This window comes from Pyrus communis, chromosome 17, assembly GCF_041283825.1.
Source record: "Pyrus communis isolate YQ-2024b chromosome 17, ASM4128382v1, whole genome shotgun sequence".
Classification (NCBI taxonomy): Eukaryota; Viridiplantae; Streptophyta; class Magnoliopsida; order Rosales; family Rosaceae; genus Pyrus; species Pyrus communis.
This window is the reverse complement of record NC_142581.1, coordinates 2,370,475-2,390,201: the sequence shown is the minus strand read 5'-3', so window position 1 is coordinate 2,390,201 and position 19,727 is coordinate 2,370,475. Positions and strand designations below refer to the sequence as shown.

General features: G+C 40.2%; 1 pseudogene; it reads right to left on the bottom strand.

Moving 5' to 3' along the window:
• Window positions 1–413: 413 nt before the first annotated feature.
• LOC148689239 (metalloendoproteinase 2-MMP pseudogene) lies at window positions 414–8,014 on the bottom strand (annotated as a pseudogene).
• Between the last annotated feature and the right edge of the window lie 11,713 nt (window positions 8,015–19,727).

The following is a 19,727-nucleotide window of genomic DNA, read 5'->3' as shown; positions in this document are numbered from 1 at the left end:
TGGGCCGGCTTCAGTAGCTTAGGACTAATTACGCTTTACAGTTTGCAACCATAGTTCGGGTAGTAAAATGGAAATAACACTAAAGTAAAATACTGAACCTCCTCTTACATAATCTTTCAACTTAATCATCAAAGTTGCTACGGTTTAGGATATTTCACTACACTTGTAAGTGACACATCCTAAGTTTGAATCTAGTAAATGACGAACTCAATAATAATTTATTCTTCAAACCATAACAAATCAATGGTTTACTAAAAAAATAAAAAGTTAATAAAATGTTCAAACATTAAAATATATAAAAAGAAAATTCACAACTTTGAAATAGAAATCAAATTTTCAGCATAAATATGCTATTACAACTTTATTTATGCAATAATGTAATGCGAATCTCAGTACACTCCAGATGAGGCACCTTAATTATTTGATAAAGGAAAGAAAAAGTATGAAAAGTTGACTTTTGCTGAACTCTAATTATTTATCCTCTAGTACTTTTGATTATCTGATCATCGGGTGTTAGATAAAGCTTTAATTCCTTGAATATCATCCGCATGCAAACTTTGGGTAAATCCAGTACGAACACCGGAAGACATGACAGCTCCTTCAACAGAGCTATGTCCTAGCCCAAGAAGATGCCCGATTTCATGCAAAGCCACGGTTTCCAAGTCATAAGCACCCTCCACAGCCACCACAGCCCACCGCTCATCCGCGTCGTAGTGGAATCTCCCATTGGTTGGTGGAGATGCATGAGCAAGAGTCCCACCTCGGCCGTCAAATGGGCTCCCATCTCCATGATCTCCCCTGCCAAAACTGATCTTCAGATCCGCGTTTTCGTAGCTTTGGGCTTGACTGAACGAGAAGTGTGTGTTTCCTGCCCATGTTTCAAAAGCTCGTGCAACTGCGGCCTGAGCCTCAGCTGGGGTGCTTTGATCAAAAGCATAGGTGAGTTGGTACTTGGACGAAGGCCATTTAGGGTTTCCGGAGAAGAAAGAAAAATGAGCAACTGTGTGAGTCGAACCATGTCCGCCACTGATGCAGGACAGAACGAGGAGAGGGGAATAGATAACCTGGGATTCGCTCAACGAGGGGCCACAGAATTTGATCACGTCACTAATCATGGATTCGCTTACATTACCAAGCCAAATGCTTGATTTTAGAAGGAGAAACAACTCACTTCAAATGCACAAAACAAATAATATTTTAATTCATTCAAGTCTAGCCCCAAAGGCTTTTGATACATCAATATTTAAAGGAACTCAAGATAAAGGAACATAAATATACTACAACTTCCTAAGAAACTCTCTAAAAATGACTTAACAAGTTTCTATGTCGTTAAAATACACAGCCTTATTATTGCAATGCATTATAGTGGTCTTCAAATTGTTTTCTTCAAGGTCTGCCTCCTGCATCATTCTCCTTTTCTCGAAAAAACTCGTCCTTGAGTTTCAATTGACCTCTTTTTTTTTTTTTTTTTCCCTCGATCTTTTGGATGTCCAACCAAGATGTTCCACAATATCCAATTTAGCACCAAAATTTTCCAAGTTCCTATAGACCATGCACAAATTAATCTTTTCTTCTTGAAAATAATCACCTTGGAATAGTGCTTCCAAATCACTATTTCAAATGAGCCAAGAGAATTCAAATTGTGTTGAAAAGTTCTTCTATCAAGGAGCTCTCCTCTCGTATCTTGAGCAACGAAACTGTCCCAAGAAGGATCATGAATGCTATGGATATTAAGAGCTTGTACTCCATTAAATAGTTGTCCATGGAACTCTTCAACCATATCTTCATTGCCCTCGTATTGATCATAAACTAGGACGGAATCCCATTCAGCCAAGTTATTGATTACATCACTGCTTTCTGTATATTCCCCTTTCGTACCAAACTCCATTTTGGAACGTTTTTCAACCTCATTACATGCACAACAAATCTCACATGAACCATCTGGACAATGATCAAAATTTGGAGGAAGATTGAGATTTAGAAAATCATCTCCTGAAAAATCAAAGACAACCATTTCTAGAATCCATCCAACCTCATTTACTGGAGGTAGCAACATGCTTTAGTAAATTGAAGATATTGTTTTGCAGAAATAACGGATTGAGGAATTGCTTGAGAATTTAGAAACTAGACTGGAAGGGCTTTCAAATGACATATGGCATGAAGGTTGAGAAATGCTTAACCAAATCGAAAACTAACCCGCAAGAGAACTGATTTTGTTTTCGCGACATCACTGATGCTCTGTGGTGTTTTGCCGATATTTGCACACACAAAATTCGGTTTGATGCATGGTTTGTTACGTTGGAAACTAGACTTCCACAGATTTGCAGTGATGTATGACTCTCTAGATAAAAATCACGGGAACTGAGTTCGTTTTGAGGACGAACACAGATGATGTGCGCATTGCTACCACCAGGATTTCAGATAAAAATCTGAAAACCCACTCTGATACCACTTGGTGCAGGACAAAACCAAAGGTATCGATGAGAGGGGAATAGATAACCTGGGATTCGCTCAACCAGGGGCAACGGAACTTGTTCACGTCGCTAATCGTGGATTCGCTCACACGACCAAGTCAAAGGCTCACACGACCAAGTCAAAGGAGCTCAATATTTAAAGGAACTCAAGATAAAGGAACATAAATTTACTACAACTTCCTAAGAAACTCTCTAAAAATGACTTAACAAGTTCCTATGTCATTAAAATACACAGCCTTATTATTCCAATGCATCATAATGGTCTTCAAATTGTTTTGTTTAAGGTCTGCCTCCCGCATCAGCCACGGTGATGAGGTTGCCTTTTCTTTCCCGATCGCATGGAGGTGGTACCATTAATGATATCTGGGACACCACACCATGGCATCGTCATTCTCGACACTGTTTTGGCATCCAATGTTCCGGTAGCCTTGAGGTGGTAATTGACTTGGTAGGTTTTGATCGCCGACTCCAAGATGTCGTCGAAGTCATCATTATCGGAATAGCTATTCAAATATCCAAATTTTTCAATGTACTTTTTTAGGTCTTGGATGCATTGGACTTTGTCACCCTTGTGACAGCCCTTGAGATGGTTAAGGAACTTGAATGGTGGAGTTTTTTGGTTGTGTGTTTCTGACGATGTTGCTTGGGAGAGGAGAGAAAGGAGGACGAGGAAAGTGATTGAAGAGAGAAAGGGTGTTTTGTGATGATACTAATGAAGCAATTATGATTAAGCAGATTCAGGATATTGCAAAAGCTTTGAATTTGGAGGTCTATTTATAGGTCTAATGAGCACCGACGCATGAATCCTCTTATTATTAATGTCGAAATTGAGATTGAGCTGGGGTTTCATTGAGAAATTATCGTTTATAGCCAAAATTTATGTCTTAAATTCAAAATTGTCAGTTTTTATAAAAACTATCATTTATAGCCAAAACCTCACATCAATATACCAAATTACCCTCAAAATAGAAAACAAACACCAAAGAGATTCTCTTTCTGTTCTTTTTCATTTTAGGGTTTAATTATTTTCATATCTCAATTCGAATCCGAAAAGATAGAAAGAGGAGCCTGATGAAATTAAACATTTAATAAAAAGGTATTTATTTTAATGGAAATTAAGTCAATCAAATTATCAAATTTCATTTCTTAACTTACAAGCCTACAATGAAGATCATGATAAAAATTTCACATAACTACAATTTTTTACTATTCTTGTGTGATAATTAATTGATATTTATTAGAAAATTTTGTTAGAACTATAACTTCTAGATATTTTTTAAATATTATTCGGCAGGTAATTATTTTTTATGAAACTGCGATTGCATGTTCTTATGCATTCTGCATATGATCTCTTAAGTAGAGGGTTACCCAAATTAGGCATTTAATTAAGGGAAATTAAGCATAATATATGCACAACCGGTGAATCAATTTTATTATGGATCTGTAAAAGGCAAAAAGAAAAAGAGGTAGGCAGAGGAAGGTCTTTGTAGCAAACCACTCCAGAGAAGTGCATTGGAAGATGAAAATATTTTAGATCGATTTTATGGTGATTGGCTTCTTCTGTGAGGAGAATCATATATATGACGATTCGAATCCAAAGTATAAGAAAATTGATGCTGCTACTTCTGGATCCCAATATGGCAGCAATGTTACTGGGGAACAACAATGCTTAATTAGGTTTTGGTTTTAGGTATAATTAAGTTTTAATTTTGAGGGTAGTTGGGTCTATTCAAGTGAATTTTTGGCTATATTTGAATTGTTTTATAAAAACTGATATTAATGAATTTGTGTGCTAAATTTTGGCTATAAATGATAAATACCCGGTTTCATTGCTATATGATCATGACTTTGATTGTGCCTAAGTCTTGAGGTTCGAGATGATGACCCTGGAAAAAAAAATATCCGAGAAACTAAATTTGGAGACTTAGGGCTAGTTTGGTATTGCTGTGTTTAAAAAAAAAAACTGCTTCTGTTGTGCTATGAGAATAAACAGCTGTAAAATAAAGTGACAGAGTGTTTGGTAAACTTTTTTGTAAAAGTGCTTTTGGAAAAAAAAAAAAAAGCAATATTATAGTGTTTGGTAAAATTTTATGTAAAACAGATGTGACTGTGTGAAATGACCAAAAAGGGTATAATAGTATATTATTATTATGATATTTTATTTAATATTACTATTTTTATGTGAGGATTTTGTGTGGCCGTGGGGCCCACATCCCATTTCCCTAATCCCCGTGTCTTCCTTTCCCTCTACACTCCTGAACTCTCTCAAAAACTCTCAGCTCTCTCTCTGCACTCTCTCCTCCATCGAGACAACGCTACACACAAACCTTCGATCTCAAACCATCTTGATAGGGATTTTACCATCTGCAAAAGTAGGGATAAAAACACTTTAAATACTTGCAAGAGTACAAGGTAATTGTAGTATAGTCGGCTCTAGCAAGGTCGTTCTCCTCAGGGATTGAATGAATAATTTGTATCAAATCAAATCTTAATTAATTACTTAAAACAAAGTTTTGGAAAAAGGTGATTTTGTTATTTCAAATAATAAAAACGAATTTAATAGAAAATAATTAAATAAAGTGACAAAATAAAATAAACTAAAAGAAAACAATTTTTGAAAATTAAATTGTAAAAACCTAGCGTTCCGCTGTCACATCCCGACCCGGGCCGGACCACTTCTCGGACCCGCTCCACCACCGTAGCACGATATTGTCCGCTTTGGGCTTACCATTCCCTCACGGTTTTGTTTTTGGGAACTCATGAGCAACTTCCCAGTGGGTCACTCATCATGGGATTGCTCTAGCCCCCCTCTCGCTTAACTTCGGAGTTCCTACGGAACCCGAAGCCAGTGAACTCCCAAAATGCCTCGTGCTAGGTAGGGATGAGAATATACATATAAGGATCACTCCCCTAGGCGATGTGGGATGTCACATCCGCCATCACCTTAACAATTCTATGTAGTTCTTCCAATTACTTATGAATTACATATGCATATTTTGAAGGTTAGGTTTTCCTAATATATGCCTACTTGGACCCCCAACATAGAGCGTATATCAAACATGCAACCCGTCTGTGATATTCAAATCAAATCTAAACATGCATGACTCATTAAGCTTTGTGAAACATTTTGAAAAACCATACAACCCTTAAGACTTTGTATTCATCCTAAGTAAACTTGCACATATTAATCACAAGAAGCCTTTGTCAATTTCAGGGACCGACCTCCGACCAAAATTGCATCAAATTACTTTTCTAAAGATCCTAATGGTAGCTAAGCATTAAGACAAATAGATAGTTTAAACCGGTGATTAATAATTCAAATTTGCATGCATAATATCATAAGCAAATTGAAAAGAAACTATATATTCTTGCTAAGGCTCGTGGCCATACCCTAGCAAACGGAATTTAGCTACTAGCAATCATACAACGAAATATTATTAAAAACAAGGATAGAAAACACCTTGAAAATAATCTTGAATCCAAAAGCTCTCTAAAGTGTGCGAGCGTTTTCTCCCTTTTTCCCCCTAATAACTAAATATCTTATTTATACTAATACAAAATAAAACTCTAAAAAGTCTTAGACTAAAACTAGGAAACATAATTAAATAATAAAACAGAAAATAAAAAGGTTTCCTATTTGAACTAAAATTCAGACTTCTCAGAAAATCAGACTTTTGACTGACCAAATCAACTCCGATTTGGTCCCAAAATATCTCTTTTGAAAGCTTAAGTCGTCCCCTACAAATCCTCAGAAGGAATCTTTCTCAAAATATGCCTGGTTGACCTCCAAAATATCCAAAACGTCTAGAAACATCAATATGAGAAAGCTGTGCGCTGGGCCTTTAGTTCATCGCCACGGTCAAACGGCTATGTAGAAAAATCTGAAAATTTGATACAATCATCTTGAAAGAATCACAAACATCCTCCAATTAGAATTACTCCAAATCCGTTTGATTACTTTTTGCTCTAGAGGAAGTTGAATGTCTTACATTAGAAATATAATTCAAAGTATCAAAATTCGCACATAATAATCAATAAATTATTACTAAGATTAGGGTAAAATATATAGTATAATATCGACTCATCCATCTCACCACCATATTATCATCATCTCCACCCCTACGAATTTAACCCCAAGTTTGGGTTACGGGAATTGTGTTTTGGGTGTTGGGGATAAGAAAATTTGAGAACCCAATTTCATCTCCTCTGCCATCCATGGCGTCTGCAAGCTCTCACAAACCACCCATCTCCTCTGCCATCCTCTACTTGTCCCATTACTTTCCGATCCACCTTCCTCTTGGAGTTGCAGAAGGAGCTTGCTATGAAGATTTGTTGTGTGAAAATGTTCATTGATCACTTGATGGTTTTTGTTGATGGTTTTTGGCAGCTGGGTTTTGGATTTGTTTCTTTGGTTTGCGATGCGACGACAAGTTGAAAAATACTCCAATGGGATTTCAATTTTGAAATTTGAAATCCGGCGAAATAAGAATATTAACTATGAAGATTCGATCTTCAACCCAGCAAGAAGGAGAAACGGAGGAGGGTATTTTTGAGATTGTCAAAGTTTAACCCACCTCCTTGAAAAAAAAAGCTAGTTTTGAAAGCAGCAATTTTGCTACTTCTGCTTTTTGCCACTTTTTAGCTTAAAATAACCGTGACTTTGAAAATAAGCAGAGTTACCAAACACAAATTTTACTCCAACTTTTTTTCATCCCTGCTTTTAAAATAATTTAAGCAGTACCAAACCTTACCTTACCTTATTCTTATTGGATATGTATAAAACTAGTCACTACAAAGAAAGACTGTCGGAAGGTGAGACCCAAATTATAACTAGAGAACATATTAATATCGATAAGGATAATGGTAGGAAGGCTAAATTTTTAAACTAAATTTGCAAACCAAATGATATGCCACTATTAGTAAATAAGCATATTAATTAACACTTAATTAAACAGTAATGCTATTCATACCATGTTTTTGTACCTCATTTCCATACTACCTTAAATGACATTTGATGTGGACAACCACATCATTTGAATTAATCAATTTTTTTAATTTAGTTCATTATTTAATAAACTAATAATTAAGAAAAATTAGTTAATTGAATGATGATTGTGGTAAACGAAAGGTCTTTCTCTTTCATTTCCTTGGGTTTTGATAATTTTTCATTGGGTATAAAACCATGAATTTGGTGGGTTTTGCAAGTTTTTCAACAGGGATTCAAATGAAAGAACAAAACGTGTAGAACAAGCAGACCGAATCATGAAACTTTATGAAGCCAGATTTCGTTGGGTATAGAAAGGCATGAGATTTGGTGGGTTTTGCAAATTTTTCAATGGGGATTCAAATGAGAGAACAAAATTGTAGAAAATAACACACCAAATGATGAAAATTTTCAAAACCCAGCTGGGGAGGCGGTGAGAGCCGCCATTGGAGCAAAGTCGAAACGGTGGATACTTGATCCGGAGAGCAAAGAAGCACTGGGTTTTTGGTTTCTTCAGTTGGGGAAACCCAATTGCAGATTTAAGAGAAGCAGCCATTTAGGAAAGGGGAAGGAAGGAGAAATTTTTTTCGTATACCACAATTATCATTTAATTAACCAAATTTTTCTAGTTACTACTTTATTAAATAATGTTTAACTAAATTTAAAAATTTGATTAATTTGAATGATGTGGCTGTCCACATTAGATGCCACATAAAGTGGTATAAAAACATGGTATGAATAACATTATTGATTTTTAAACCAAATTTGCAAACCAAATAATGTGCCACTAATAGTAAATAAGTACATTAATCAATACTTAATTAATAATCCAATCATCAACATTCACATCCTTTGGTTTACAAACTTTTATTTCCCTAGCAAATTAACCTGTGGATATATTTAACCTCAAGGCATGAGAGAGAAAAGGCCCCCCACATATGCGGCAAATTAGAGTTTTTTGGTCAAGTATATGGAAGTATCATAGTAAAAATGGAGGTACGTATTGCCATATGTCATTATACAAGTGGAATGACACTTTAAAAAAAAAAAAAAAAAACTTATCTCCACTTGCATTGCGACATACTGCACACCGCCCAATGTTCCAATAACATTGAAAAAACTCTCCTAGAAATTCTGGCAAAATAAAAGATTTAAATGAAATATTCTTTGGATTACGGTGGTATGAAGTTTGGGGTTGGCGTTTAGGATATGCTTTGGTTGGATGAATTGCTAGCTACGAAGAAATGGACACTAATTTTTATATTTTATTCAAATTAAAGGAAGATGTGACGACCCGTCTCAAATTATTATATATTTTTCTCAATGAGTGTGTAAAGTGACGATTATGCCCTCGATGGCTTAGTGACGTGGATGTACATATGCAGCTTTAAATAATCTTCCTCGCTATCGTAATTTGATCGTACTCGACGTCACGAGTGCGTTAACACAAATTAAGGCTGAATCGGAGTCGTAACGGAAAAGTTACAAGCAAACGAATTTGTAAATGGGTGGAATTATATTTTTGGATTGACTATTTCTTAGTTACCAATCACCTTGGTTCCTACGACTTTGAGCCCAATCAGATTTTGAGTTTGTTTCCTTCTTTGGACCAATTATTTAGGCTTATATCCCATGGCCCAATTAGGAAACATTTTCTTTTTCTTTTGGTCAATCCGTGACCATCCACCACCGCCCCCCCCAACACACACACACACACACACACGTATGCTCTCCTCTCTTCTCGATTTTTCCTTGCTATCCATACACTCGAGAACACCACACCCACACGACTTTATCAAACGTCCATAGATTGAGTCTAGAAACTCTGCTACAATGTTCTCCTTGGCTCCATGAGCCTAACTACACCTTTAGGACGAAGAACGAATCACGGGAAATCAAGAAACCATAACCTCCGGCGAGATGAAGTTTGCTCCGTCACGATCTCGACATTATTTCAAGGTTTTAAGGCTTATTAATGTACCCACATGACTTCCTTAGCATTTTAGATTAGTTTTGGAGAAGTTTGGGCGTCGGAATAAGCGTGATTGTGGGATTTTAGAGTTGGTCGGTTTTTCCAAGAATTATTCTGACCGTTTTCCATTTGTTTTTGGACTTCTAATAGGAATGGTTGTGTTCTACTCTCCAAGACCTTCAAATCCATATAAAATTCATGAATTTTGGTTGAGAAATGAAGTAGTTATAAGCTTTAGAAATTTTCCAGAAACCGGTAAGTTCAAATGGCGGCCGGCGGCGGATTCCGGCGAGTTACTGGAGAAGAAGAGGAATATTTCGTCAACTTTGACAGAACATACTGATGACGTCAAGTCACTCCATTAGTATTTTAATGGAATATTCTGCTATTTTAAAGGAAGATTCCCTAAAGCCATTAGGGATTCTATCAGCGTGCCAGGCACGTGCCTGCATGTGGCCGTGCCTTGGCCGGCGCATGAGAGCGTGTGTGAGGTCCAAAAATTATTCTAAAGATGTAGGGGTGTTCGTGTTGTCGAGTAGATCATTTTGGTATATTGAAACACCCCATTTAAGCAACGTATGAGAAGTTATTCTTAGGGTTTATTTATGTGCTTTAAAATTAACGAAAAATTAGTTATTTCGCATATATGTGAAACGTACCCCGAGGACGAGGGTGGACAAGTGAGATTGGGGGGCTACGATCCTGCTACTTATCAGCGAGTGTGCATTTGCTTTCTATATATATATATATATATATATATATATATATATATATATCTATCAGTGAGTTGGCATTTGCCTTATATATATATATATATATATATATACCAAAACATTTTTAAATGGTTTCCAAAACATTTTTAAAATGATTTATGCTTTAAATTAATGCCATGTCGAAAATGAGTTGCATTTTAAGTATTGCATTATTATAAATCGGGAGCTATATCGTTTGATGTTGTGGAGGCTACCCCGGTGTTAGTGCTCTCGCCCGAGGTTAGGGCACAATCCTTCATGTGATGTTCACTTCCCGCACCGCACGCTCACCTTGGATCCAAGTTTAGTGCCAACCCTATTGTACTGACCACAATAGGTGGTTCCGACTCGTAGGTGACCTGTGATTATTCGCACAGCTTTCACGTGATCGTAGCACTTAAGTGTATATATTTACACCCAGCCCTGTCGTACAGACCACAATAGGTGGTTTCGACTCATGTGCTAGCATATATTGATGAGCTATGGGTCCAGTCGTACATGTCACATTAGGTGACTCCGACTGGCACAATACTTTATATTGATTTCACCTGGCTTACATATGTTAGTGCAGAAACGTTATGACATGGCATATTTTAGTTTTTACTGTCCTTGTGCATTGGTATTCGTAAGCGTATACGTAATATTATTTTCTGGAAACTATACGAGTTTTACAGTGAAGGGTTATTATGTTCAGAAAAGATAAATGTGTTTTCAAACGTTTTGTTTTTGCCTACTCACCCTTCTGTTTTGCGCCCATCCAGGTCCTAGGTAGTTGTACATCTTGGTGGCTCACGAGGACTTCTCGGCGGTTCTGACGATCTACTAAATAAGTGTAGGGATCTTCTCCTTGTTTTGTATAATTAGCACTTGGTTGGTTTGACTGCACTGTTAGATTGCCTATGCTCTGAATACTTGTATTTGGTACTTGATCACTTTCACGCACTTACTTATTATCAATAGTTAAACTAGCTTAGGTTGGTTTTTAGTTATTCGCATTTACCTATCACTATCATCACTTCTATTGCGCACTTGGCAACGTCATCCTCACGTGACGACCAACACGTCTCAACTTCGGTCAAGGTGTGTCAGAAGAACAGTTTACTTCATAATTAAAAAAAAAAAAAAAAGTAGAATGGGGAGGGACTAATACATATTTAACCTAAAAACTTGGACAAGGTTTTTACTTGGCTGTCTAATTTTCTTTCAACATAGATTGACTAGTTTAGTGACAAGTCTAATTCAATCCTAGACACTGTACAAGAAAAGCAAAAGAAAAAAAAATATGTGTACCAATTGTAACAAGCATATTCGTATATACCCTCTGCACATTACTTGTGGGGTAAATAGAGTACGAAAGATTTGTATTTACACGTGTCTTGAAGCAATCTCTCATCCTTCATTATATTCATAACCCATATGTTATAAAATTTCTCTAACACACACCCTCTCTTGTGTGGTGTTTTATCAAGCCTAATTCATGGACAATACAAATCAGGTGACTAGGAGCATGTGCGGTCATTGGATTTTACATGGAAGACAACTTGCTCCTATGCCATAAAAAAAAATTGAACATCCATCATAAAATCAGTTGACAATATAAGTTCTCACATTATCGTAATTAACTTATCATATTCAAGTTGCCCTATTGTTTGCCATTTAATAAGAAACAAATGGTGGAAATGACTTGGGTTTTCCATGCATAGTTTTGTGGACATCGAAATTTCGGTGAAATGAATGTTGACCAATAATTAAAATTTCAACGCTCACGTGTCACATAAATTTTACATGTAGCGTGTGACTCAACGAAAAATCAAAATAAATTGGAAAAGTCATCAAATAGGACACGTGTCAATACCTGGCAGAAATGATTTATTTCATCTGATTATTTAAATCCAAAAATCAAGTTTTGGAATTCTATAAATAGGAAGCCAAGACATTCATTTTAGAAAAAAAGAAGAAGGAAGAAGAGAAAGAAAGAAGGGAATTCACATCACACCAAAACCTTGAAGCCTTGAAACTCTAAAGCTCTCAAGCAAATCTCGAAGGACCAAGAAAGCTATCTTCGTTCTTCGTCAAATCTTCCTTCAAAATCAAGCCCCGACGGCCCTTGAAGAGAAGTGCTCATCGTTCATCATCTGTTCAACCTGCAAGATCAAGCCCCGACGGCCCTTGAAGAGAAGTGTTCATCATTCATCATCCGTTCATCCTAAGATCAAGCCCCAACGGCCCTTTGGATCAACAACCTCAACAAATCCACACATCCAATCGTTCTTCAAGATTAAGCCCAAAAGCCCTTGAAGATCCGCTCATCCATCAACCTTCAAGATCAAGCCCAAAAGCCCTTTGAAGAAATCCATACACCCAGTCTTTAAGATCAAGCCCAAAAGCCCTTGAAGATCCGTTCATCAACTGTTCATCCTTAGATCAAGCCCCGACGGCCCTTTGGATCAACAACTCATCCACAAACCTACACCCTACGAAGATAGAATCAGAGGATCAAATTACAAAGAGATTGTAACCCCAAAATCATTAAACATAAAATATATTTTGTACACGTATTCTTGTTTCTTGTTTCAGGAACTTTTTCGTGTTTACAAATTTGGCACGCCCAGTGGGACCTTCTCTACCTCTCATCTCTATCCTCCAATCATCGAAAAACGCAAATGGCATCAAGAAAGGATCAAGCTGTTCCTGCAATCAAAGCAAAGAACAAGAACATCATCGCTGCAAGTGGTGATATTTCGGGCATCATAACCCGAAGTAAGGCAAGAGCTTTTTTTGCTGCGGCTTCCGCCCCTGCATTAACTCTGTCAGAGGAACAAGAGCACCTGAAGTACGAGCCTGTGATCACCCTGGCCTCGCTAAAGGCATCAAGGGGGGAAAGCCCGAGGAAATACTCAGAGTCCCTACTCTCCGACGCTGATTCGAGCGGCAGTACAACCATGCAAGTCATGACCACTGGAGCAACTTCAATCGAGGAGCAGCTAGCTCAGATGAATGAAGCAATCGCAAAGCTCACATGGACTGTGGAAGAGAAGGACTTGCAGATTGCCGCACTTGTCAACCAACTAGATGCGCTGCCCGACGTGAAAGTCAACCCAAATATTGGCCTATTAAAGAAAGAAGACGACGAAGAAGAGGAGCCACCAGTGGAGAAAGTTGAAGAGAAGCCGAAGCTAGACCAAGCAACGGCATTCATGGGATCTCTCTCTATCCACCAACTACAGGAGATGATCGCAAACACTGTCAAGACACAGTACGAAGGAAGCTCGCATGACTCCGCACTGTACTCAAAACCTTACTCCAAGAAGATTGATGCTTTGAAGATGCCAAGGGGTTATCAGCCCCCAAAATTCATGCAGTTCGATGGAAAAGGCAACCCGAAGCAACATGTCGCCCATTTCATTGAAACTTGCAACAATGCTGGGACAGAAAGAGACTACCTCGTCAAACAGTTCGTACGTTCGCTGAAAAGTAACGCTTTTGACTGGTACACTGACCTCGAACCTGAGTCTATCAACAGTTGGGACCAGCTAGAAAGGGAATTCCTCAACCGTTTCTACAGCACTCGTCGTACTGTAAGCATGCTAGAGCTGACCAGTACGAAACAGTGGAGAGATGAACCTGTCGTCAACTACATAAATAGATGGCGCTCCTTAAGTCTGGATTGCAAAGATCGGCTTTCTGAAACCTCTGCCATTGAGATGTGCGTTCAAGGCATGCACTGGGGGTTACATTACATCCTCCAAGGCATAAAAGCAAGAACATTCGAAGAGCTAGCAACTCGTTCCCACGACATGGAGCTGAGTATCGCTAATCACGGGAAAAATGAGCCGATTGCTAACTTCAATAAGGATAAAGTATTCGCCCCAAATGTAGACAAGACCGGGAAGAAGCCCGCTAAGGAAGCTTTCACCGTCAACACTACCCCCATCAAGACCTCCTCAGCGCCCATCAAGACCCCCTCAGCGCCTATCAAGATCTCCTCCAAGAAGAAAGCGAAGGAGATAAAGACAAGTGAGCCTTCTCGCACCCAAGACAGATACAAGAACACCTTGAGAGAGTTGGAACAGAAAACGTACCCTTTTCCTGACTCTGACATGGCTGCCATGTTAGATGACTTGCTGGAAAAAAAGGTGATTGAGTTACCCGAATGTAAGCGTCCTGAAGAAATGAATCGCACAAACGATCCTAGGTACTGCAAGTACCATCGTATTGTGAGCCATCCTGTTGGCAAGTGCTTCGTTCTTAAAGAACTCATCATGAAGCTAGCACAACAAGGGCAAATTGAGCTCGACCTTGAGGACACGGCCGCAACGCATACCACTACAATTGCATTTGGATCGTTTGATCCTGTGCCTCTTCAAACGACACCTGACCATTCCCGTGAATGCTCAAGTTGCACGGCACCTCCTACACAACCATAACTGGAGAGAAACGACCAAGATGCACATGCTGATGATGAAGAAGGATGGATGTTGGTAACCTACAAAAAGACAAGGAAACCAAGACCACGAGTCGTACAACCAAAGGTGGAACAAAGAAGAAATCACCACGGCCGCAACGATGCGAAGCCTAAAAGAAACATAAAGCATGATAAGACAACATATGCTGGGGAACCTACGGAGCAGGAGCCACGCATTCCCGTTTCCTTGCATGAATACTTCCCGAATGACTTTTTCCAACAGTGCACTACTGTGGCCTGTCACATGGTTGAAGTAAAAATAGAAAAGCCCTCAAAAGGCAAAGCTATCGCCACTGAGGTAGAAAAGACCCTTACACCTGGAGAAGGTCTGCCAACACACTTTAGCATCGAGGAAGCGTTACCATTGCCAAAAAAGATGCGAAGAGCACTAGCAGCAGTCTTGGCAGGTCCCGACGACCACGAAGTGCAAGAAAGTAACGACGAAGGCTCGAAGCTTCAGCCACATGAATGTGCCACATGTTGTGCCACCCATGACGTAATTAACTTCACTGACGAAGACCTACTGTTGGGATCAAAGCCTCACAACCGTCCTCTCTTCGTCTCCGGGTACATAAGGGAATACAAAGTTAACCGCATACTTGTGGATGGTGGGTCGGCCATAAACATCATGCCAAAATCAACAATGACCATAATCGGCATCAAGGTGAATGAACTATCCCTGAGCCGTCTGCTGATCCAGGGTTTTAACCAAGGAGGACAAAGGGCGATGGGCATGATCCGAGTAGAGATGACCATGGGTGAGCTCAAATCAAGCACGATATTCCACGTGATTGATGCAAGAACTTCCTAGAGCTTGCTCTTAGGAAGACCTTGGATCCACGCAAAATGGGGTAGTGCCGTCCACCCTTCACCAATGCCTAAAATTTTACCGAGAAGGAGTGAAGGTGATCCAAGGTGATACCAAGCCATTCACCTAAGCCGAATCACACTTTGCAGACGCCAAGTTCTACATGGATGAAGACATGGTACCCGAAGCCCTTCCGGAAGACATCAGATCCACGGGCAAAGCAGCACCTAAAAAGCAGGAGTGGCAAGTCATGCCTAAAAAGCAAAAAGAGCAGGCCGTGCCATCTTCAAGCAAAGACGATGACGAGTTTGCTAAACCTGCAACAACCAAAGGGAGTAGGATGCCGTCAGAAGGACCGAACGCACCCATATTTCGATATATCCCGATGTCAAGAAGAAAGAATGGTCAATCTCCATTCGAAACTGGAACAAGAGAAGCCGACACACAATGGCACGCGGATAATCTGAAGTTGCTCAAGACAAATGCAGTTTTGCCTTTGACACAGCTAGGGGGTGCTAAGGTCGCAAGACTACCACAAGGCTTCATAAAAGCTCTACCAAAGAAGGTGGAATCAAGCTTTCTTCCAACCAAGAGGACCGAGGAAGGTTTCGACCCTAACGCCTACAGACTCATGTCAAGGGCCGGGTACGACTTCGCTTCTTCTGCGGTGGCTGGAAAGAAGGTTTCAAACACTGTCAATGACGAAGAACGTAACCTCACCAAACTCAAAAGAAGTTGAAGGAGCATGGTTACGGAGTTGACAACAACAAAGCCGGACTTGGTTTCACACCAAATGCACCTGTGATGATTTCAAACCAAGCGAAAAACACTAGCACTCAATATGTCAGCATGAGCATTGAACAAGACCAAGAAGAGCCTAAACCCTCCCCTCGGACGTCGGTCTTCGATAGGATGAGCCATTCAAGCTCCAGAACTGCAGTGCTTAATCGCATTGGTGGTCAAGACCGAACCTCTGTCTTCAAGAGGCTTAACGCGCCGACATCCCAAAGCTCTGTTTTTGAAAGGTTGTTAAAGCTTAAGAAACAAAGCAACACAGTTATCTCTCCTCTGCGACGATCAGCTTCAGAAAGATTTGAAGATAATAAGAAGCGTTTTGGAAAGAGGAAGACAACACCAAAGGGAGAAAAGCTCGATGGGTTAGGAGAAAAGGACGACGTTCGAAGCTTGATTCCTTCAAGGATGAAGCGCCAAGGAATCCTAGAGGTTGACACAAAAGGACCATTGAAGGTAAGGAGGCGCATCATCGTCCACACTGGCAAATCTTCATGCCAACAAACCCAAGAGAACGGCACTGAAGATGAAATCCCTAAGAAAGATGTCACTGCTGGCTCTTTCGACTCAAAATCTTCACCTCAACCGCTGGGGGCATGCTCCAAAACCATGTCAGTCAAGTCAAGTGATGATGAAGGATGGATTCATGTCACTCCGAAGAAACTGCACGGGAAACATATGTCTTGTCCACAAGTTCACCAATCGAAAAGGGGGCAAAGCAGCTACCGTCAACCTTCAAAGCTACATGAAAATGTTGAGGATGATGAAATTACAACACAAAGATCGTTCATGCGGGATCTTTTCTTCCTCGAAGATGTCTTCAATTCCTCGATCAAGGCTCCTTGCTATGAAAATTGTGAGGAATGCATTTCAAATATCGCTTCGAAGAAATTGGACAAGCAGCAACCATCTTGTCCACAAGTTTATCAGTCGAAAAGGGGGCAAAACAGCTCCTGTCAACCTCCAGAACAATGTGAAAGTGTTGGAGATAATGAAATTTCGACACAAAGATCGTCCATCCCCATCACAATGTGCGACCTCTTCCCAGAAGACTTCTTCAATTACTCGGTCAAGGCTCCTTCCTATGAAGATTGCGAGGAACGCCTCTCCCAGAATACCAGACAATCCTTATGCCGACAAGCTCGAGAAGACAGCACTGAAGAGGAGATCTAAGATGTTTTCCACAACACGGTTCAAGAAGGTAAAGAAGACGAAATCCCCGAGGAAGATGTCACTGCTGCACCACCACAGCTCGAAGATGGAGGGCAAGCCACGATCGATGATCTCAAGGAACTCAACTTAGGTACAAGCAAGGAACCAAAGCCTATCTTCGTAAGTGCATTATTAAGTACAGATGAGATAGATGAGTATTATCAGCTGTTGTTAAAGTACAAAGACGTCTTTGCCTGGACCTATAAAGAAATGCCCGGCCTGGACCCTATCATCGCTGTTCATCATCTTGCGGTCAGGCCTGGAACACGGCCGATAAAGCAAACTCAAAGACGCTATCGATCTGAGCTTATCCCACAAATCGAGGTCGAGATCGACAAGCTAATCGAAGCAGGCTTTATTCGAGAAGTGCAATACCCCAAGTGGATCTCCAACATCGTCATTGTCCTTAAAAAATCAGGACAAATACGTGTTTGCGTAGACTTCCGGGACCTCAACGATGCTTGCCCAAAGGATGACTTCCCCTTGCCAATCATTGAAATCATGGTGGATGCAACCACTGGCCATGAGGCATTATCATTCATGGATGGCTCTTCTGGGTACAATCAAATTCGCATGGCCCTCGAAGACGAGGAACTAACAGCCTTTCGTACTCCAAAAGGTATCTACTGCTACAAGGTAATGCCCTTTGGTCTAAAGAACGCTGGAGCTACGTATCAACGCGCAATGCAGAAAATCTTCAATGACATGCTACACAAAAATGTAAAATGTTACGTAGATGATGTGGTGGTTAAGACGAAGAAAAGATCAGAACACTTGAAGGATCTGCGAATAGTGTTCGAAAGGCTGCGAAAATATAACCTCAAGATGAACCCGTTAAAGTGTGCGTTTGGCGTCACCTCTGGAAAATTCCTCGGCTTCATCGTCAAGCACCGTGGTATTGAAGTAGACCAATCAAAGATCAAGGCCATTCAAAGCATGCACGAGCCAAGAAACCTGCACGAGCTGAAAAGTCTACAAGGACGGCTAGCCTTCATCAGACGCTTCATCTCCAACCTCGCAGGGCGTTGCCAACCGTTTAGTCGCCTTATGAAGAAAGATGTTCCATTCGTATGGGACAAAGCATGCCATAATGCTTTTGAAAGCATAAAGAAATATTTGTCAAGTCCACCTGTCCTGGGGGCACCTGTGCCCGGGAAACCACTCATATTGTATATTGCTGCTCAGGAAAGTTCAATCGGAGCACTCTTGGCGCAAGAGAATGAATCCCAAAGAGAAGGAGCACTTTACTACCTCAGTCGAACTCTCACCGGCGCTGAGTTGAACTATTCCCCAATAGAAAAGATATGCCTCGCTTTGGTGTTTGCCATTCAGAAACTCAGACATTACATGCATGCTTACACCATCCACTTGGTTGCTAAAGTCGACCCTGTCAAATACGTTATGACTAAGCTAGTCTTGACAGGGCGACTCGCTAAATGGGCTTTGCTTCTTAATCAATATGAGATCATCTACGTCCCAGCTAAAGCCGTCAAGGGACAAGCGCTAGCAGACTTCCTTGCCGATCATCCAATCCCGGCTGATTGGAAAATCTCAGACGACTTGCCTGACGAGGAAGTGTTCTACATCGACATCTTCCCGACATGGACGATGTTCTTCAACGGATCCGCACGAGCAGACGGAGCGGGGGCATGAGTAGTATTCATGTCACCACAAAGGCACATACTACCTTACTCCTTCCAACTGAATGAGCTATGCTCCAACAATGTTGCTGAGTACCAAGCATTGATCATCGGGCTCCAAATGGCGATCAACATGGAAATCACGGCTCTTGAGGTATATGGCGATTCCAAGCTCATAATCAATCAACTCTTAACTGAATATGAGGTGAGGAAAGATGATCTCGTCCCATACTTCCGGCTAGCGACCCAACTGCTACAAAAGTTCGAAGCTGTGACACTAGAACATGTGCTAAGAAAGGAAAATCAAATGGCAGACGCTCTCGCCAATCTAGCCTCAAGTATGACACTGGGAAAAGATGAAGTTGCAGACGTGCCAGTTTGCCAAAGATGGGTGATTCCGCTCGTTAATGAAATGTCACTAGATGATACAAATGTCATCTCAGTACTTCCAGTCGATGCTGAAGAGTGGAGACAGCCGCTGATCGACTACTTAGAGCACGGAAAGCTTCCAGATGATCTTAGACACCGTTCCGAAATACGTCGACGAGCACCTCGCTTCCTTTACTACAAAGGAACATTCTACCGACGCTCTTTTGAAGGACTGCTCCTGAGATGCCTAGGTGAGGAA